Raw genomic sequence first — 22,686 nt, 5'->3', positions numbered from 1 at the left:
TTAATCTGTACAGAAAGAGCTGCTCTCAGGTCTGTTTGACTCAAATGTGAGTGGTCACATTGGAGCTGCACTCACCTGACAGTACTTGTGTGTGTGTGTGTGTGTGTGTGTGTGTGTTTTCGTGCCTGTTGTGTTTGTGTTTTGGCCCCCTGGAGCCCACGTTCACCATCTTTACTGTTCCCACGTCGCGCTCCGATTCCTCTGAGTGTGGTGTTAGCTCCTGATCGATTATTCATAACGAATGCGAGGTGATGGAAATCTATGGAGCTCCACAGAGAGGAGGCGGCGTGTTATAATTAGTTTATTGATACACACCTGGACCGGCTGTTTATTGAGCGGTCGCCTTTTTTTTTTCTGTCGGGGTGAACAGCGGCAGAGGGGTGGAGTCTATTCAAGTCGTAGAGCCCCTATTGAATCATTCCTGCCACTGAAGTGTATTATTGATTCATAAGTGTACAGACCTGCACTGATTCACCTCTCTGGAGAGGAGGAGAGCAGGAGGGGGAGAGAAAGGAGGCACTGGAGACTCGGTCTCTTAATGTCTGTCTTTCTTTTGTGTGTGTGTGTGTGTGTGTGTGTGCGCGTGTGTGTGAGGTTTTGGTCGCTGGATGTGAGAGAGCATTGGGAAGGAATGCTTCCTTGGCCAATCGTGCTCCGCTCCGGAGGTTTCAGTCTTTGTTTTTTTTTGTTTTTTTTCCCTAGGTGCTGTGTGTATGTGCGCTAATGTCACTCGGATTACCTCCACTCCTGCCTCCCCTGTCTGCCTCCCTCCCACGCCTCCTCCTCTCTCCATCCATCCGTGCCCCTCTGCCTTGTCTGTTGCTTCACATCCTAATTCCCCCCCTGTTTCCTCATTTGTCAGTGTGTTAATTGAGATGCCATGTTAGCCCCCCCCCCCCCATGAACGCTGTCCACGACGGCGACGGCGGCTTGCACTTGCATCTCTTTTACCCCCCCTGATGCCGCTTTGTCTTCTACTGTTGTCCTCCTGTCATCTTTCATCCCGTGTTGGTCTCCCAGCTGATCACAGCTGGTTTTGCGATGTCTGTAAATGTCAAATCTTTAAAGCTCTTACAAATAGACTTTTATAGCAGCGGGGCCACATGTGTCCCTCGTGGCTCCTAAGGGAGCATTGGTGATGCTTGGTTCTATTATCCAAGTGAGGAGCTCTCAAACATTACTTCACAGACCCCCCCCCCCCCCTGAGACTCCAATATTAGCATGCATTCCTATTTGAACTTGACCCTGTGCCTTAAGATTGTATCTAAAAGTGATACAAGAGGATTATTTAAAGAGGAATTTGACAACTTTTCCTAGTCCTCTCCTAGTGTTTCCCTGTGGTGTTACTGTTGGGGCCGCTGTCCAAAAGACAGCATTAGTAACGTGGTAACGGCTAACGGCCTGGCTATTGTCCAAAGCAACCGTAAGAATCCCAATTTGACCTAGAAGACCCGATTTCCGCACTATGAAAATGCAGAATATATAAGAATAAGTCATTTGTAATTTGTCCTTTGTTTTTGCTGGAGAAATCGTTATTGTACCTACATACTGTTTTACATTGCTCAGCCTCCTATCAGTAACCTGATAAGAGACACCTGTTGGGATGGTTTGGGACTGCGATAAGGTGATAAAGTTAATGTTATCCTCGGACCAGCTATAGTACCACCCACACACCGATATAAATGGTGGTGCACACCAGTTGTTTACTTTTATAAGCACAAATAGGGGTTTCAGTTTCGTTATAATTTAGCTACCTGAAAATGAAGTAGTACTTGTATCAGTATGATGTAAAGTCGCATTTGTACGATCACTCTTCCCTTGGTACGACTGGCGATCAATAGCTCTGCAAATCTCTAGATGACTATGACGGTTTCAACGACGAGCCATAGCTTCTGTTTTCCCCACAGTAGCAGATAAATCGTTCAGTCATTTTCATTATTGAATGATCTGCCAGTTTCTTTTCTCAATGAGTTGTTTGCTTGAAAAATTCCCATCACAACAAAGCCCCAGTGACATAGTTTTTTTTCCGACCAAAGAGAGTGAATGGACCATCACAAAATCAAATGAAAAGCAGAAAAAGCTCAAATCTGACACACTGGAACAGGGTCATCTTTGGCCTCATAGCTTGAAAAATGATTAGAAGATGAACCAGTTATTTTGAAGCATCGTCCATTTGTCTTCAGTTATAGTGAGAAGCTGCCAAATCCACTCCGTCTTAACCGTAACCGCAAAACGATCCAATCAAATAACTTCTGAGATCTTGCAAGGCGGCCACTGTCACCACGCAGCCTCTTGCAAACTCCTATTGCTGTTTCACATAACTTCCATTCGGCATCATGCACTTGTTGACCTCCTCTGTTACGTTTGGCTAGCTCAACGCTCCGACCTCTAACCTTTTGGCGTACGCGTCGGGATGCGCAGTGTACCCTATCCAGCGTGATAAATGCTGACCTGAAGTCGCAGCCCGTTGCTCGGATGTGCTGCCAAATGAGTCGGTGCGTTGCGGTCTGGACTGAATGTGCGGCGTCTCGTCCTGAAATTGGTTACATGCCCTGGAAGCTTTGTACGATCCCCCCTGCCTGTCTGACCTGACATCCTTTTTCTGACGGTGGCTAATTCTTGTGGAGCTGGGTGTGTGTGGCTTTGAGATCTGTTTGACAACGTTTTACAAGCCCGCCCTTTGAGATGTAACGATTGTTTGAACGCGTCGAAATTGACTTTGGGTTGATTAGTGGCAATGTTTGAATGTCCCTCTGTATGCGTGGTGCACATGCGTCCCCAGTGCCGCGGGGATTGTATTTGAACGTCCCCTCTTCTCGTTTTGCCCTTTAATGTCTATCTGTGCAGATTTGGGAAAAGGTCACCGCTTGTGTAATGCACTGTTACGTTCCTGAGATCGATCTGTCTCCGCGGCCCCCCCCCGCGTGTGTGCGCGCTCCGATGTGTGGAATCTGTGTGCACACTCATGCTTTGTTTCCACAGAGATGTTTTTCTTTTTTCTTTTTTTTTTTTTTTTTTGCTATATTTTTAACTCTTCCTCTCTTGATCCGTGGCCCTCCTCTGCCGCTCTCTCGGCCTCCCTCTCCGCTTTCTGGCTAAAGAATTAATCGTGCGGTAGTCTCTCTTTCTCCTGCTATAAATACATCCGCAGCACACCAGCAGCAGCCAGCTCTGCCTCGGCTCTTCTTCTTCTGTCTGATGCTGTAGACCAACAACACAGGAAAATCCGACTGATCTCGGGGCCAGAATCTATTCTAAACAGGCATATCCTCGGTAAGCCCTCGGCCTTAGGCGGCCTGCGGCCATTTGCAGCAGTCTGAAGTAATTAGGACCCCTGGATACTCGCTGAGGTATTTAGGGTCTAATTGAAGACCCCTGGGGTGTACGCTCTGAGTGATGTTTTGCCCGGCCTGTGTGAAATTCCCTCTGCTGGTTTTGCTAATGATTCCTGCAGAATCTGTGTATGATAGAGAGTGAGAGCTTTTGTGTGTTTGTGTGTGTGAGAGAGAGTGAGTGAGGTTGTGTAAGCAGCGCGCACACACACACACACACAAACACACACTTCCACAGGACTCCCGTAGGTGTCTCCTCTCTGGCGGGGAGCTGGATGCTGTGCCAAGACGGAGGAGGAGGAGGGGAGTTTGGGAACACATCCAGCGCTCTTTCCCTCTCTATCCTTTTGCTCACACTGATTTAAGGAGAGGATTACATGGCCCCAGAACAGTGAGGGAGGACACCTGGCCAGAATAGGTGTTTGTCATCACGTTGAGAGAGCCTCATTGGACGGGCGACAAACCGCTCGCTCCTTTTTTTGGCGAAACGTTCCGCAGATTTGTTTTTTCCTTCCGATTCCCTCTCTTGCTCTATAGTCCAGCAAAGCGGGCTTTCGCATTCGTTAGCGCGTCGCTCCGATGCGTCTGTCAAATAATGGAAGCCGAAGCAAACACTTACTTAATCAGCAGAAAATGTCTCCGGCCCTCCCCGTCGCCTGTTCTCCCCTCATCCCTCCTCCTCCACCTCCTTCTCCTCCTCTTCTCCTTCTTAGGCTTCTCTTTTCTCCCCGACCCGTCGCTTCTTTCCTCCTCTGGAGTTAAAAGCCTCATGTTGGCTTGGAGAGCGAGTGGGGTTGTGTGTGTGTGTGTGTGTGTGTGTGTGTGTGTGGGTGCCATCTCTGACAGTCTCCAAAATCACTAGAAGAAGAGGAAAAAAGGGAGAGACAGAGCGCATGGGGAGAAAAGAAGGAGAAAGTCAAATAAAACCTTGGTTGGAGAGCCGAGTGGGATTTCAGAGAGCATTTTTTAAGAGGTGAAGATGTAGGCCTGCACCCGCCATCAACTTCACTTTCATATTTTCTCCATCTACCCACCACCCCCACCCCACTCTCCAACTTTTTCGCAGTTTGAGAGTTTGATCCTCATCGCAAATTCTATCTGAACTTCTATCATAGGTGCATGTGATCATCTGTCTACATTTTAGAAGATAGCGTACTATGTGGTTGTGTGTGTGTGTGTGTGTGTGTGTGTGTGCGTGCGTGCGTGCGTGCGCACATCTTCTCTACATGAGCTGAAACTGTATGTTCTCTCCAACTCACTGGCATTCCGACCTGAACGCTGCTTATGCACCGAGATATTATGTATGATGAAGTATTCATTGACTTAAACATGCGAGGCTTCTGTGTGTGTGTGGAGTGTGTGTGTGTGTGTGCGTGTGTGTGTGTTGTCTGTGTAGGGGGAGTCTTAGATTCATGTGTCTCGCTGAGCATGTGATGTGACTTGCATGTATTTTGCATGTAAAGTGCTCGCTGCAAGGGATGTGTATCTGTGTTGGAGTGTGTGTATCTGTGTGTATCTGTGTGTGTGTGTGTGTGTGTGTTTTGCACGTGTATTTATGAGCTGCACCACACAACCGTATTAAAAATTAACCAGTGAATTGAACACATGCGCAGATTAGATAAAGATAGTCAAACACAGGTTTTTATGTGAAACGCAGCTCGTCCGTCTGGCAGTGTTCACGTGAAGAAGATGCTGTTGACGCATCAGAAGTCTTCCCGGTCAGTTGCCGACCATTCACTTAACTTCACCAGTGACCAGTTGTTTCTCAGTTGGTGCTAGGGTTGATGAGTTTTTGATCAATCAGAAAACAGTTTTTGGCTCACTGTTGACCAATCAGACACCACCCTAACTGGTTAAAGCCTGTTCAGAACTTTCGAGGACTAGCAGTTGCCTGTTTACACATCCAGCAGACACAGAGCATTGGCAGCATTTGATTGGTGTTCTGTTACTCTAATTTTGGCTCTGTTTTTGGTCTCTGTGAATTCCTGAGAGAAATATTTGGCTCATTCGCAGTGAGGTTGTTCACCTGGGTGTCCTGAATTCTGTCAGTGGATTGGATGGTGCTAGTCAGGTGATGTACAGTCAGTTTATCAGGTATTATTTTGCTCTAAAACAGCTGCCTGGGGCTGTCTGTGGGCCAGACAAACCAAAACAATTAGCTGAAAGGTGCTAAAACACTTTATAGGGCCGAAGGAACCTGCTGAGCTGAACTTTAAGTCGGATTGTATAATCGGACATATTATGGGATTGTTATTTCACATTACACATAGTCATTTTTTCTTTTGTTAATATAAAAATATAGACTGGTGTAGCTTCAAGTACCATTTTCTAGTTTACTTTAACATTGATGTTAGCATCAGTTTCCTATAAGTAGAGGCAGATAATGTCTTTCTTACAAGTTACATTTTGCACCAGTCATGAATGAACATGAATACGAATCCATCCACGAAGAAGCAGCGACAAGTTGTGCTTTCTATATTCTCAATAGAGCAAAATGCGAAGGTACCATATTGTAGAAAGTGAGGCTTTCATACCTTTTCTCGATTTTAGAGGAGCTCTAGATGCTATGTAAATACCGCAAAAGTATAAAAATGGTGAAGCAACGGATAACTACACACAGTTTGGATTAGGGTTAGGCGATGTCTGCCGAATTGGCACATGGTGGCGGTTGCTTAGTAGCCCACCACTGCATATGTAGTGCTTTGACCTGAATCTCCAACTGTCACCCTGTATCGTCCATCAGCCCAGTCCTAGTCTGTATTCAGAAACTGTGCTTTCAAACAAGCCATTAGGACATTTTTAAGGTTGGGATGCGGAAACACAGTGGGTGGTGCCTGTACAGGCCTGTGAGAGTTAACCAATCAGAGCAGACTGGGCTTTTTGGGAGTGGGTCCTTAAAGAGTCTAAATAGAGGAGCTCCAGCAATAGACAGTATGAGAACAATAATGTGTTTTCTGAACAGTGAAGCATTTAAACCTTTGGACACAGGAAACTGTAAAAGCGCATAATATGAGACCTTTTACTGGAAAGACCTCCTACATTACATTGCTCTCTGCACCAACATGATAAACCCATAGCTAAAATGCTTATGTGCACTCTTTAGGAAATCATTATAAATGGAGAGTTAAAAAAAAAGACAGCCAAATATGGATCCAATGACACTTTTCTGTGAGCTCAGTGAAATCACAGAGAGAACACAGCTACAGTCAAAAGCACCGAGCGCTGACTTTAGCTGGTATTCATGTAGGCGTGTGTGTGTGGGCGTAGAGCTTTGTTACTGTGCTAGGAAATCTTTGTTGCATTCAGAATTTAATGTTAGTTTGTTGAATTTATCGCCGTTAGTCACCGAGCCTTTGCTCTTGGCTTCAGCTGAAGGAAATGAGTGTTGATCATACACAGATCCAAATCCTTACCACAATAATTGCACTGATGTGTTTGTTGTCCGTATTGTGCAGCCGTCCCGAAAGTGCCAGTCTCTTGAAACCCAACTAACATCTGTTGCATACACCTTCAGCACACACTCACAGGCCCGAAGGTTGTTCAAAGAAAGTGAAGATTCTTCTTGCATAATGTGTTGGACCCGATCCAAACACTGATGCAGTGACAACAGTGATAGATCAGTTTAGTGGCGATGACAAACTCTTGACACACTATACAGTGTGTGTGTGTGTGTTTGTGTGTGTGTGTGAAATTCTGTGATTCAGCCACAGTCACGTTGAAAGTGCCAATTATTGACGAATAACAGGAGTGACAATCAGAAAGTGGTGGAGAGAGAGCGAGAGAGAGAGAGAGAGAGAGAGAGAGACACACAGTGGAAGCGAGCGAGTCCGAGGCAAGCTCAGACTGCAGCGAGGTGTGAGTAGACGACGCAGTATGAGGTCTGTTCTTAATGAGGAGCTTTGTTTAAGCTGTTAAACTGCAAACAAGCTGAGCACAAAGAAAACCCTTCTTTGTGCTCAGCCTGCTACTCGTTTTTCTCCCTTCTATCGCTTATTGCTACAGCGCTGTAGTTTGAACCTATAGTCACCTCATTACAGCTTTTTACATTTTCTGCTCTACACACCTGGCGTTCGGGAGGTTTTCCTGAGGGAAACCCTTTCCCGTCCTTTGTTGCACAGCATGGTGTCAAATGAAATCGGGCGATAAAGGCTTTAAAATGACATATCGACACATGATGAACACGATGACAGGACGACGAGATCACTTTACCCTTGTGCACATATTGTTATGTTGTGATATGACATACAGTGTGTATTAATTTCTCGGTTGGCTGCATTATAATGACACTTTCTGAACATACCAGACTGTTCTTTTTGTTCTAATAACTTCTCTTTACCCACTGAGTCATCATATCCACATTACTGATGAATATTTACCAAAAAATCTCAGTGCTAAAGTTTTGTGAAAGTGCCATTAGTCATCCCTTAAATGATGTTGCAATCGCGGAATCAAAGCATTTATTCACACAGTATGAGTATGAGCCCGGTCCTTGCGATTACGAAGCGCTTTTGAGGAGATTTCAAGATGTCGAAGGAATATACTGTGTACCGCGATATAGCTGGAATGTATAGCAACAGTATTGCATGTCTTGATTTGCCAATGGGCCATCGTGCCGGCATAATAAAGTGTTTATTCCACTACAAGAGAAACTTGGTGCCTACATTTAGGTTGAGAAACATTTGTATATATGTATCGGCTTTTTCACTGGCAGTTGGCTACAATGACTTGGAAAATATTGGCATGCCAGCAGAAATCCAATACTGTACATCCCTAATTACTACATGTTGCAAAAGCAATAGCAGGGAATCATTCAGCCCAGACAAAACATGGGTACATTGAGCATCTTGTTGCAACTGCTATTGCCACTACAAATGAATTCCCCCTCATAGAAATCTCATGTGCAGTCAAGTGTACTCCATAGTGTATTGAAGTGTGTTTTGAAGTGCACTGTAGTGTATCTACATGTCACTGCTCCATTCAGTTTCCCCCATGAGTATATTGATTTTTCAGCCTCAGCACAAAACTAAAGAAAACAGAACTCAAAGTCTGTAAAGTCTTCTGTGTCCATAAGAGACAGAATGGATTTCCCCCAATGAACTGGGCACAGCAAATTCTGGCTATGCCATATGCAATAGTAGTGAAAAGTTATATGCCTTTTGTATTTGTATGCACTGTATGTTAGATCTGAAGGTTTGTTTCGAAATGTTTGGGAGGAAATGTCTTGTTCAGCTGGAAAAATGGTGGTTAAAAAGCGTCATGGCCCACTTTGGTTAAAGTCGGGACTGAGGCCTTCATTTACCTCATCGGTTAACTCACTGGAGAACTTTTTTCAGCCACAGTCCTTTATTCTCAAGTTTCCCAGTTAATGCTAACACAGAACTAACTGCGTGTTGTGTCTTACCTGTTCCAGGAATAAAAACTCAGCACTTGCAGTATTACCACATCAGCCTCCCTTTTATTGGCAGGTTTTATCATATGAAGAAACTACAGGAAGTGTTGGCTTTCGCAGAGACTGCATAGCTCGAAAATTGATCGAGAAAAATGGCAAGACTGGAATCAATTAGTGGCTAAGACTAGTATTTGTGTTCTCAAAAGTGAAAATGAGAGCAGCAGTGAGTATGACATGACTCTAAATTAAAGCTGGGGGAATGTACTTTATAATGAGTTTAGAGACACTGTAGACGGCTACTGGTAATTCCGGCCATCCCATATTTGTTCTTGGTTGGTTATGATTTGAAACACAGTTTGGCTTTCATAGTTGCTGCTGAAGAGTAGCACAGACAGAAATTTGGAGGAATAGGTGCTCCAGGCACTTCTCAACAAATAACTAGACAAGTCCTCTAGTCTGTCTCGCAGGTGTCTGCCTGTCTGACCAGTGGAATGCCTTCCCAGTATTATCTTTACACCGGGGAATAGACTGAATTGCTGCATCTTTGGATTCAAAGTCGCGCTCTGCAGACTGAAGCTGTGGTTTACGACTGTTCTCTGGTAAAGCCATCATCTCTGATTACTTGCATAACGTGGTCTCTCTTGGTAACCCGGTTACTTACAGCTGTGTTTGTGGGCTGGGCCTGGCGGCTGCCTCTGTGTGTTTGTGTGTGTGTGTGTTGGCAGGGGAGGACTGGCTAACCTGATACACACCCCGTGAGGCTCCGACCACAGTGATTCAGGGGCAAACCGCAAACTCCACTGTAGACTGCCAGACAGCAGCAGGAAGCACTCTCACTGTCTCTCTATATTGTGTATTCCATTGTGCGTATGTGTCAGCATGTACGGGTGCCTGTGCGTGAACGTCTGAACATATTTTTGATGTCTCTAAATTGGTCTGATAATGATTGATGAGTTTGCCTGAAGACCCAGAACTGAGTAGAAACGAGTGAAAACCTCACACCCTGGATTGTTCTGAGGTCCCTTGTTTGTCTTTGTAAGTGTGACTCTTTGATTGAGGGCGAGGCGGCAGCAGCCAACTTTTACACACTTGTGTTTTGTTGCGTTGCCTTATTTCTTCTCCTCAGACTGTGCTGTGCTCTTCCACCCCCGTGACTCCGGTGGCCTAGTTAACAAATTAATGTGAATCCTGTAAAAACCACAGGCTCGCTCCCCAATGGAGGAAGAAGGAAGGAGAGTGAGAGGAAAAGAGAAAAGAGGAGCAGCAGAGGTGTCTGAAAACAGGAGGTCGTGAAACGGAGAGGGAGGGACGGAGTGGAGACTTTTACAGACGTGCCGTCTTAAAGAACTCGGCTGTGGCCCTGTAAAAAGAATCACTTCATAGTGTGTGTGTGTGTGTCACACGCTCATAATCTTGCAAGCCTCCAGCTGAAGGATCTCCTCTCTCATACTGTCTGCGGTTTCACATGCAGTCACGTGTGTGTGTGTGTGTGTGTGTGTTTGTGTGTGTGTGTGTGTGTGTGTGTCTCTCTACGCAGCAAATTTGTCACTGATTTTCAATCAATTATTTGTACAAGGAAAACAATTAGTGCAGATAAATCCCTGCAGTTAATTACTGCTGCACCAGAAAATGGCTTGACATGATTAAGATGCATTAAAAAAACAAACAATTCTGTCACTGTCATCTGCAGTTAATGATCAGGAACGGCATACTGGTTAGATTATTGGTCCATTTGATTGTCTGGATAGTTTTGTTTGTTGGTTGGTTCACTGTTAGGATGGTTGGGTGTTTTTGAGTAGTTGGGTGGTTAGAATGTTGTTTTACTTGTTGGTAGATTGATAGGTTAACTGGTTGGGTATTGTGATTGGTTCATTGTTTGAGTGGATGGTTTATTTACTTGTTTGACTAATTGGGTAGTTCATTGTTTTACTGGTTTATGCGTTTATTGCGTGATTTCGGGTATTTTGTCAGATTGGTTGGTGGTTGGGTTGACTGACTGGTTAGTAGACCGGTGTGTCGACTGGCTGGGTGTTTGGTTGGTCGATTGTTTGGCTGGTTGGCAGGCGGGGTTGACTGGTCGGATGGTGGGCTCTTTAACTGGTGGGGTTGTTGGTTGGTTGCTTGACAAGTTCGTTGGTTGATTGGTTGACACATACTCTAACATTAGCAGGGAAAAAATAGTCAACCCTCTATGCTAATATGCTCAAAAATAGTACACAGATCTCGAGTTTAGTCCTGGAAACAGGAGGGGTTTCCTCTGTTTGTTCATTCAACTGTAAAGATGGGCTTATGAATACATACAACCCACAGTCTATACACATAAATAGTGTACAGACAGGACTGAGGAGATGACCTCTCTAGATTTGTTTTATGTTTTGCTCTCTTTCAATGTGCTTTTTCATCCCCCCCACCCACCCCCCCACCCTCCCACCCACCCCCACCCTCTCCATGGGCTGTTCCGTGAGATGGCTGTAAGTTTATGTAGGACTCAGTCCAGGATTTTCCTACCAGCTTTTTCTCATTAGGATATTGTAGAAGACTGGAGCTTGGCTGCACAGAGTGGCAGCAGAAGAGGGGGGGGGGGGAGGTTGGGGGTTCTGAAGAACGGGTGGGCGAGCTATACACTTACTCTTACACAGCAAAAAATCTCATCGGGCACCTGAATCGAGTTATCTTTAACCGTCTTACTGCGGCTGCATTTGTCCCACGTCATAGCCGGAACCTCTCTCCCTCCGCGTCCTTGCTAACTCCTTCTCTTCTCCTTCCCCCCTCTCTCCATAACACTTGAAACCCTTTCCTTTTTTCACATCAAACATTGAAACATTGAGAACAACAGCAATCGGTTTTTGTCCCCTTCCTCTCCTTTCCCGTCTTCCTTTTCCGTTCTGACACATTCCCGCTCCACCTTCTGCTGATAGTTCCTCTGATAGCATCTCCTGATTTCCAGCAGTTATCTTTTTTCCACCCTAGATTGATTAGGGAGCAGCACAGCAGGAGGTGCCATGTCTGACACGAGTACTCTTTTAGGCTGCGTCACTAACTTGGAGCTAACTAGGCGTTGACAATCCCCAGAAAATGACTGCTGGTCTTATCTTCAGCACCAACACACACACACACACACACACACACACATGCTCATCTCAAGAGAGAAACGTTTAGGGCGTCAAATCAGTCGACTGTCAAATCAGCCTGCGGTGGAATTGCCAGTATTGTCAATAATTCAGACACATGCAGACACGTACAGAAATACATCTTCTTTGTCATTTTTCTGCTCTTTTTTCATGTCCCTCCCTCCACCTCTCTCCTCCTCCCTCCCCGTCTCTGTATCTCTATCTCGATCGCTCTCTGTCAAGTCATCAGGACACTAATCAGGATTTTCCCGCAGCAGGACCGGGGAGTCTGGTGAAGGAGTTAGAAAAAAAACGGAGATGTCTTATTATAGATAACAAACGAGGGATATAAATACCTCTGGGGGCGGGAAGCTTATATAAGAGTCATGATATGTCCGCTGGCCTCTCGGCCCAGTGCATCTGTGTGCATGTGCGGCCTGTCCAAAGCCTTGTTCAGCTATAGCTCCTGTAGTCCATTGCTTTAATAAATGTCTTCCATTAATGTAAAAGCAATATATTACACAGTGTAATCATACAGCAGCAAATTGCGTGATCGTCATTCACTCAATTAGCGCTCTGGTTCCGCAATGTGCCTGAAGCTCGCGGCGCTGTTCAGCATAACATGTGCGCTAAGCCAAGTTTGTTTCAATTAATACAGATACAATAAAGGCTGGGTGGAAACTAATGAACTCTACCAGCCATGGATGACCACCAGAGGGGACGTGTGTTTGTGTGTGTGTGTTAGCATGTGTGTTTGTGTTTTCAGTCATCATGGACGTCTGTTGTGTCTAATCCCCCTGTGGTGTGTGTAATTAAGAAACAGCCAACAGTAGGAAGGAGGAGCTGGTTTTGAAAGTGTGGCCATGTATTGATGAGCACATGTGTTGTGTGTATGCATGAGCGAGTGCTCGGTCAGCGCAATTGACCACTTGCTGAATCTCTCCCCAGAACAAAGACTGTCCAATCATGGCTTAGTCACTGCATATGTGTGTGTGTGTGTGTATGTATGTATATCTATATATATATATATATATATATATATATATATATATATATATATTATATATATATATATATATATCTATATATATATATATATATATATATATATATATATATTTATTCTTTTCAATACCATTGATACAAGAGCAGAAGTATGAGGAATAGATAAACATTAAGTGTTTAAACATATGCTTTAGATGACTGCATGTCCTGCTAATCGCAACCCAAAGTAATAACCTAACCAAGCTTTGCTTCTGAGATTCATGCGACAGTATTGTGATACTGGTTTCAACAACTGAATTTTGGCCAACATCAAGGACCGATCTGATGAAGGTGTGTTGAACTTGTTTTTTAGCAGCTGCATACTAATAATCCTCTGTGGATATTGTTATCTGGAAGTGCTTGAAGTAACACAAGTCACTTGCCTTATATTGTGGCAAACAGGTGTCTGAGGGACGCTCCTTATGAGTAGCAGGGCCCAGTTCCTATTACATAAATGACATGGTGTCGGATCGGTCAATAGACTTACAGACTAACATATAGACTAACAAAGGCCTTTCCGTTACCCATATCAGTATCGACACAACCCAAGTAAAACACCCATCATGGTAGCACATCCCCCGTTTTTGTTTTGAAAACATGGACGAAAGAGCATGACCTCTTGCTTTTCCAAGTGCGAATATATGACCTAAACAACCGAAAGCTGTTGTACACAATTTTACATTTTTCCTTATCATAGTGGATACTTAGCGTGAGTAGCTCAACAATGCAAACGTTGTTGTTTTTCATTTCAAAATGTGTAACTGATGAGGATGTTTGTCTTTTTGTTTGGGAAATGTAAGCTTTAGCTTTTAGAATAACATAATTTATATAGCCACCGAGTGCATAATTAATGCCCTTTGATGGATTCCTTTTTAAAACGAGACGCTGGAAACATTAAGGTCCGCCGAGGGTTCAACCAGGCCATGGGGCTAATGTTAGCCTAGTTTGCTAGCTAGCTAGCGACAGCCAGCAACAGTTGTCATTTCAGCTGGGGAAATGATGGTGACCAGCCAGGAAATGAGAAGCCTGCTTTTGTCTGTGTCTTTGTCACATCTTGAACCTCTTTTTGTATTACTGACTGTTATCTCTGTAAAATGTATGTGCTGTGAGAGAACTCAGTACTTTAAACATCATTAACTAAAGGGGATACAGAGTTTAATGAGCGGTCGGTAATTCTTGTATGTATGACTACAGGGATTACCCACCGGCATGGCATGCAAAGCTTCAGTCTGCAAACATTAGTCAACTCTGTGTATGTATGGTATATTTTCCATATTTGGGTGTGCAGTTGGCTTGTGTACAGCTAATATATGGGGCTGTGTGTGTATACGTGTATGTGTGTGTGTGTATGTATGTTGTCTGTGTACTTACTTTTGTCATACTGTAATTACTCCGCTTCACTTCAGTGCCCTTTCACTGTGATCCGTTTTGCTCTGGCAGTGGCACTGACATGACAATAGACACACGCAAACGCAAGCGCACACACACACACACACACACACACACACTTCTGGGCTCTCTCCCCATGGCGTTTGGCCCAAATCACTGTGACATTTACAGTTTCGCAGCCATTAGAGCTTAATGTCCCAGGGGTGACTGTGCGATAGTGGCTGCTCCAGAATCAGATCGCAGCATTTTGTTAAGAGTGCTGGGCCTCAGCATCCTTGTCGCTGCTGCACCTGTGCTGGGATCAGCTGAGGAGGGAATGGGATGCAGTCCCAGGAGCCTGAAGCTTACCAGATTTAAAGGCGTTTACAAGGTCAGGTGAAACAGGTGTAATCTGTTAGACGAATGTCACAGATCAGTGCGTTAGCACCTGATGATAGTGATCTTTGTGCAGGGGCTCAACAGCAGCTGTGTTTCACACAAATATTAAGTGAAACGTATGTGAGCAGTGAAGAATAGAAGATATGGATGTGTATATCACTGATGTGCATTTTTAATTGTCAGTAAAATGCAAATTATTTGTGGAATTGTTAAGAGAGGTGTGTAATCTTGAAAGTACTGAGGCTGCGATTTGATGACAAATCAGGAAAAGCAAATGGGCAAGTAATGACATTAATACTGGCTGAACTCATTTAGGAGCTCCAGTTTCAGGAACTGCTAGTGAGCATGCTGGTTCACTGGCGTGGCTTACTGGGACACTGAAATAGAACAGAGCCATTGTAATCTTTTTAGTTTCATCTGTGCTATTCCTGCTGTGACAAGTGAAAGTGTCAGCTTTGAAAACAGTGAATTCAGCACATTTTTATTTAGAATAAAACAGCATGTCAGGAATTTGAAGCAGAGTTCAAGCAGAATAGAGCATCAGATTGCGGGAGAAAGACTGTCAGGTCTTCATATAAGTTTCAAGGCCTGCTCTATTCATAGGCTGGACAGTTTTACTGGAGTCACAAAACTACTTAACATACTTAAAATATTACTTTTTTGGAAAGGAACTTTGTATGCTACGTATAAAGCCGGAGCCAGCAGCCGGTAAACATGAGATATCTAACAAAATCTGACAACCAGAGCCTGTCAGGCTCACAAATGTATATATTATATCTCAAAATGTTTCCCCTGGAATTTGGTTTCCACAAGTAAATACGCTTATTTCCAAAGATGTCAAACTACTAAACAAGACAAGCTGCAAAAATAAATCATCAACATTTCATCACCTCATGAAGTTTGTATAGCAAAGTATGTTAGGAGACAGATACCGATTTACACATCCAACATGGCATGGAGCAATGCTCCGCTGCATTTACTAGCTAGGAGCTTACTTTGTCTGTCTGCCCTTTTTTTGTTGGGCAGGTAGCGTACAGTGGGTTTAGTGTTGCTTTTTTGCTTAAAAAGAATATAACACAGCAACCCGCTGTGGCTGGAAATATGGTCAATCAGCGTGGTGAAACCAACAGTACATTTCTTGACAGTAAAACCAAACACTGAGCAGATATTAGCTGATATTACCACCAGCCATTACTACAGCTAACCTCTTTCAGATTAGAGCTGTTATTTGACCTAGTTTTTAATGTCAAGGTATTGACACCTGTGCTTCTCATACGATGACAAGTCAAAATATCCGCTGTGAGAACTTCATCTCTGTACACGCAGATAGATCTGGAACATGTTTACCCTGAAACAGTTAGCCTAGCTGTCTTGTGATGTTCAAATAACCACCTTAACATATTCATTCATTCAAATTTCATACACTTTGCTTTGTGAATACTGTTTAGCATTACTGTGTCAGACAAAGGCATGCAAGACCAGTAACTCCACTGTGAGGTGAGGAGTAATGAAAGGAGTTGGACAAAGTAATAAAAAGATATCTATATATCTGTAAAGCCCACCAGTGGCCAACACTTGCATGGCAACAACAGCTCAACGGCACATGCTAACAATCTACAATACCCGCTGCATCCCACGCGGATACAAACGCCACCTAAACTCAAACATTTGGACCCTCTTCCTCTGTCACACATATTGCATCCAGAGGCTCCCACGCAATCATAAATGTGACAGTATCACTTCTGGGAGAAAAATGCATGCGCTCCACCCGAGGGCGAAGATCATCCCACATGCAGGATGAGAAAAGAGGGCGAAATCTGCTTTTTGTCTTGATTAATATTTCCTCTTAGTCACCACTATATCATCCTCCCTGTTCCCTCATTCCCACTCTCCCCCCACTGTGTGTGTGTGTGTGTGTGTGTGTGTGTTTAACAAGTGTGCGTACTGTTGCGCACCATTATGTAAGATCTGTTCTTTATTAGTCTTCATATAGGCCAACGCAGCATAGCTTGGCCTGATGGGGCACATGGGGAGGTCTCACTGCTCTGTTGCATGTGTGTGTGTGTGTGTGTGTGTGCGTGTGTGCGTGTGAGTTTTGCAATCATCCCTGGGTAACTGCATACAGTTTGCAGATGTAGACTGAGAGGGAAACCCTGTCTAGTCCCCGGAGAGGTGTGTGTCTGTGTGTGTGTGTGTCTGTTGGTGACACGAAATAAGCCAGTACTCTATGTTTGTTTGTGCAATATGTAATCCAGTGTGAGTGTGTTTATCTGTGTTGAAGCATTTTGTAGCTGCAAGTCCCTGCCATATGTGTGTATGTGTGTGTTTGTCTGTGTGTGTACAGTATGGCTTACATTGTGTGTTTGTCAGCAGTGGCTCAGTGGGCCAATGTGCTCTATCTGAGAGTGTGTGTTGTACTTTTTTTGATACACACACATACACACAAAGTTGCAGGGAGGGGAGCCTCGGCGCTCGTGGTTTCGGTGTCCCTCGTTAACATGCTCTGTTCAGGATTTCCTACAAGATGTGGCTACAAAACCAGTTCCAGATTCCTCTGTCTCTCTCTTCTTCCCTCTCCCCTCACTTCCTCCTTGTCTCTTTGTCTTTTGAGAGAGAGCGAGAGACACAGAGAGAGAGAGAGAAAGGCGTCTGCTTCTAATTTAAAAGTGCTCCCTGGCTGTCCTCCTCTGGGTCCTAACTCCCCTCTGTGTCGAGGCAGGCCGCCAAGTGCCTCTTTAAGAAAAACACAAATTAAATTCATAAATAAAACCGTGTGCCTGTGGCTCGCAGGGGAGCTCTGGTTTGTTTGCCTTCATCCTTCTTGCGCGCTCGTGTGTTGAACGAAAGCCGCTCTCGTGCTGCGTTTCTCTTGATAGAACCACCACGCAACCATGTAGTTATTGTTCGCTTGTCCCACTCGTTATCTCACATGACAGCGTTAGATCTCTATAATGTGCAGTCAGTCGTTGTGCGCCTTGCGATGGATCTGATAACGTGCTTTGATTATAATTAAAGATTGTAGCATGAATTACGGCATAGTAGCGTGAGTTAAATCTTCAATTTTGTATTGCTTTGTCAATATGTACTGTGATTGTAAATTTACCGGACATTCAATTAAGATTTTTTAAATAGATAAAAAAAACAGATAGAATGATGTGTTTATTGACAGAATCCGGTGCCTAACAAATTAAAGTACTGAATCATATTGATGCGAAAGTCCTTCAAATCAAATGTTGCCATAAAGCTGTCCTGCTCATTGATATACAATAGTGTATGTCATGATCTCACACAATCGGAGCTACTACAAGGATACGGTGTGTTTACATGCACAACAGTGAGCTGCTTTCGGTCGTCTCAAGATGATTTCTTAACCATTCGACAAGGAACTTTTCACCGGTTATGAAACTGGTCCAAATAACCCACATAAACATATAACACCATCAGCAGGATTGGCTATTCCCACACAATTATAATAGTTGTGAGGTCTCCCAGCCTTAAGAAAGTACCACAGTAGTTTAGTGGTACCGCATGAAAACAATGTGTTGCTATTTTTCACCATCTTCATATTACAGTTATTAGTCTTACAAAACCCAAATAGATACATTACCCCACCAACATGCATATTGCAAACAGCTGTGTTTTCAAAAAGATAAATAGTGTTAAAAATATGATGTGTCCTTAAAAAAAAGAACAAGCTTGTGCTACCCAGATCAAGACCTTTATGATAAGAGGTGGTGGAAACACTGCTGTTTTTGTCCACAGGGGCCGCCAGAATCAATACAAGAATGTTCCTTGTAGCTGCTTTAAATCTGCTTTAAACCCTTTTACAGTAATCGTAAAACTGATTTCCTCAGCTAGATTTCTCGGTGTTGATTTCTCGGCCGTGTTGATGGTTAACTAGTCTTTTCCACATAGCACTGAGCGAAGGCTGATGATAAAAGATGATAAATGATACACCTGAGTGATGTGTTCTTGGAATTTAAGATAGCTCCATCCAAAGTCAGACTAAAAGTGAAATGAACACAGTTTCATATATTGTAGAATTTCGAGCACTGAACAGTTGACTATTTGTTAAATCCGACAGATGGATAAACAGTACCAAAGTAACTGCACTTCACCTAATCACGTTCTCTTTAAATCTCCCTTGTCTCCACTGTCAGAGTCCCTTTAGTGTGCACATCCAGCATCCACGCCCACATCCCTGCAAATTCCATATTTAAAAACTTTTTTTTTCTCCCATTGAAGAAAACCCTAGCAGCAGATTACACCCATCAAACCGTAATATCTGGGAGACAGGGTTGAAATGGCAAAATCTCAGTGGACACATTTCTGTTGGCTCATTGTTTAAATTGGTGTACCGCTCAACCATATTTCAAATGAACTGAAACACTTTCCGTTACTAACTGCCTCACGCCTGTGCTAGGCTGAATGCTGTTGGCTCTCTAAAAATGAAGACCACATTTCTTGCAATTTACTCGCTATCAAATATTTCAGCTCGGTCACTTCTGCTCGCTTCGGCTTTGTGAAACGAGCATGTGCGGGGGAAGGACGTATGTTTCCGTGTGGCTAGATCCAGGATGCTAGTCAACAACTCCTTTGTCGCAACGTTCCATGTTTCCACTTGACAGCGTGGCTATGCTCCTGCGATGCTTCCGATTACATTTGCACAAACATGTCACTCACAGATTCCCCCCCCCCCCCCCAAGCTGAATCTGTGATACTCAACTATTACATGAACATGAGGTCAGATGGATACGCACGCTTAGAGTGAAAAAAACATGCCGAGTCTGCATTCCTGATGCTAATACATGGGAAGGCTTGGGGAAGGTTTTTCCAAGAAGCTGCCATTAAAGATAACAAACGAGATGCAGTGTTGAGCAACGTGTATGTTTATGTACACTAGTCGACTGACATGATTTATATACCTGAAAGGTTTACGAAAGATTTGCCTCGAAATCTTTTAAATTCAGTGGGACCTTTTTCCCCTCCATCCGTCTTAGCAAACCCCCTTTTTTAAGCGAACTGCTGCTGTTTCCTTCTATACTGCACACCTGTCCCTCAGATATATGGGTTTTGCCTCTGCCAGCCTCTCAGGGTATTTTTCATCGATCACACTCTCATTACTTTATCTCCTTCTCCCTCTTTGCTCATCTGTTGTTTCATCTGCCACGACTGGAGTCAAATTGCTTTGATTGAAATTCCCGAAGGAGACGGAGAAGATTGACAGTCAGCCGTGCAGGAAACATCATCTGCTCAGCCTCTTTTCTTTTTTTTTTTCTTTCTGTTCAGCACTGTCAGTAAAAAAAAAAACAACAAAAAACTATGTTTTTGGCAAATGCTGACACTTGAGGAAAACAATATCAGTGAGAGAGATAAAAAAAATAACCTGCGCTATGGGAATAAAAAAGGTAGATGAACAGGAAGTAGAGCACCGTTTGTATCCGTGTTGTTGCTACAAAGGCCTGGAGGTTGTTTCTGATAGGCTGGCTTGGTTCAGTGGAGCAACTCATTGGTCATTTCTGTGGAAGGGAAAGTAGCAGAGTTTATCTCCGAGCTTTCAGCAGGGCTTCTCCTGCACCCTCATGCTGCTGGCTTCCTTGGATCATGTTCACAGCTTGTCTGTAGTAGTAAAGCTAATGATAAGAGTGGCGATCTACAGAAGGTCAACGTCTGTGTGAGCGTTTGCATTATTGAGGATCCCAACCCCCATTAAGCTGTTCTAATTGGGCATGTTCCATTTCATCCCTTGTGAGTAAAGGGGGTCTGTTATCCTGGGAAGTATCATCTTTGACAGCTGACACCTGATCCATGCTGCCCGTCCTCTCTTTACTGAACATGATACTTTGATTTTGCAAAGTGACCAGCTGACCTGACCCGCTACACACAAGTACATCATACATGCACACACACACGACATCAACACTAGGGCCGCACCTAATGATTATTTTTGTATTGATTTATCTTTTGATTATTAATCAATTAATCGATCAATTATTTTTGGGATTCGTCGAACTATTATGTTCGTATTACTCAATTAATTTATCAACAAATTTGCCCAAAAGAACATTTTACAACTTGTCATTTGTATTTCAGGATTTTATTCATCTTCAACAAAAAAAATATGACCGAGTAGGCACTGCAGAGCAATATGGCCCAACAAAAAGTAGCCCAGTCTTAACTGGTTATCTGTGTAATGCTAATATAGTTCACTTGGGTGGGGACAAAAAGTGGTAGTGGTAGTAACCAGCATGCTTTACCTATTGTGGCAGAGGCATGGCCAGAGGTCATAAACGGATCAGTAGCAGGACATGTTTATTTACTATAGAGGGAACACAACAGACATTTCTCGGTGTACATTAAGTATCATTTTTACTTTGCTTCGGTCTTGACCCCAAGTTTGAACCACAGAAATGTTTTGCCTCATCCTGGTTGTTAACTGTTATTTTCAATACGATCAAACGATCTCTAGTAGGGCCAGCATGCCAGTAGCACAGCAGCATAGCAGCTTGCCTTTTGGCAAACTGATCAGCAGGGGTTCCCAACATGTCACACACATGGACCGTGGAGCGACAATCCCACACTGCCACACCAACCTGGGGCGTTTCGCAGCAACGCCGGATCCAATATAAATCCAGCTGCTTGCTTCTGCTTCAGGTGTTCGACCATGGCGGGAGGACTGCTTACATACAGGATATAGAAATGAGGCTGGAGTCTATCTAATCATCTAACTCTTGGCCAGAAAGCAAATATGTTTATTCTATTCTTTTAAGTCTCGGAATTATATAGTTCTGAATTTAACTCAGTACTTTTAAGTATTTTGTGACAAATGAGCTATGCAGAGGTTGAGTTTACACAAATCAGATTGTTTGCCCATGTAAAACAGCTGAATGATACTTTTACATTGCACATTTCCAGTAGATACATATACATGTAACTCTACTTGCTGTATGTTATCAGGATTGGCAGTGCTTTTGTTAGTGGCTCTCTGACTTGTGTCACTGAGAGTTCCTTGAGAGGAAGCCCCAGTATAATAAGCGATTGTTCATTTTGCCTATACTTCAATTAACTCCATATTATCCAATTTAATGAGTGTATAAGAATGTCTATTATAATCATAAGTTTCCCTCCCACCACTATTATCTCCCCACGTAACAGCTCAGACAGTTACAATTCAGCAACACAAACGTTCCCATATGACTGTACCCTAGGGGCAAAAACCTACAATTGCATAAATGGCAGCCTGTAATGCTGTACAAGTCTATCTTATTGTTTAGAAGAGGTGGAGCAGTGCTTATCCTCATGTACAGAGCAGCTGGGAAAATGTGGGTGGGGGAGATGAAATGGGCAATGCTCCCTCCTTCCGTGTTGATATGCTTCCTAACCGAATGGTAGAATTTCCTCGACCTACGTAAGACCACGAAAAAGCTCAATCAACAAGTAAATGATCAAACCTAGGTTATTTTTCACATGACAATAGCAGTGTATTTCTGAGACGGACCTTGCTGGCTGTTTGACTGTGATAACATACGAAGAGACAGATCATGGCCTGTCATTCCCCGCAAAGCCTGCTTACTTGAGTGCATTTAGAACACACTGTGCTGATGTTGTACACCAGTTTAAGAACTGCAGCGTGTCATTGCAGATTAGGCTGCCATGCCGTTCTTTAGCCATAATGAGCCGCCAGACTGATGAGCGAGACTGAGACGTCTGGGCACTACATGCACTCTTATAAATCAGGCCCCCGTTCTGAATTATTCAATGCATCTCTGCCCCAAGGAAATGGAGTAGAAAAGGGGAAGAAAAAGTGAAAGATATGACCACCAGGGAAGAAACAGAATGAAGCAAAGATGAAGCAGTGGGGGGGGGGAATAAAAGAGTGAGCGCAAAGGTGAGAGATTGCGAGGCCAAGGAGTGCTGGAGGGTAGGGAACAGAAAGGGAAAGATGAGGAAAAATGGAGGGAGGTGTTTTGGTTTTCTGAGGAAGGGTGACAGGATTTTAAAGTTGGTTGTGCTTTTTGAGGCATGATAGCCCTTATCTGCTTTG

At 43.7% G+C, this 22,686-nt stretch overlaps 1 protein-coding gene across 17 annotated transcripts in view; it reads left to right on the top strand.

Moving 5' to 3' along the window:
* The window catches only part of cacna1g (calcium channel, voltage-dependent, T type, alpha 1G subunit), a 275,131-nt gene that overhangs the window by 2,138 nt on the left and 250,307 nt on the right, over window positions 1-22,686 (top strand). The window lies entirely within an intron of this gene.

Source organism: Sparus aurata, chromosome 20, assembly GCF_900880675.1.
Source record: "Sparus aurata chromosome 20, fSpaAur1.1, whole genome shotgun sequence".
Lineage (NCBI taxonomy): Eukaryota > Metazoa > Chordata > Actinopteri > Spariformes > Sparidae > Sparus > Sparus aurata.
Note: the sequence above shows the minus strand (reverse complement) of the source record. Positions and strands in the feature narration are given on the sequence as shown.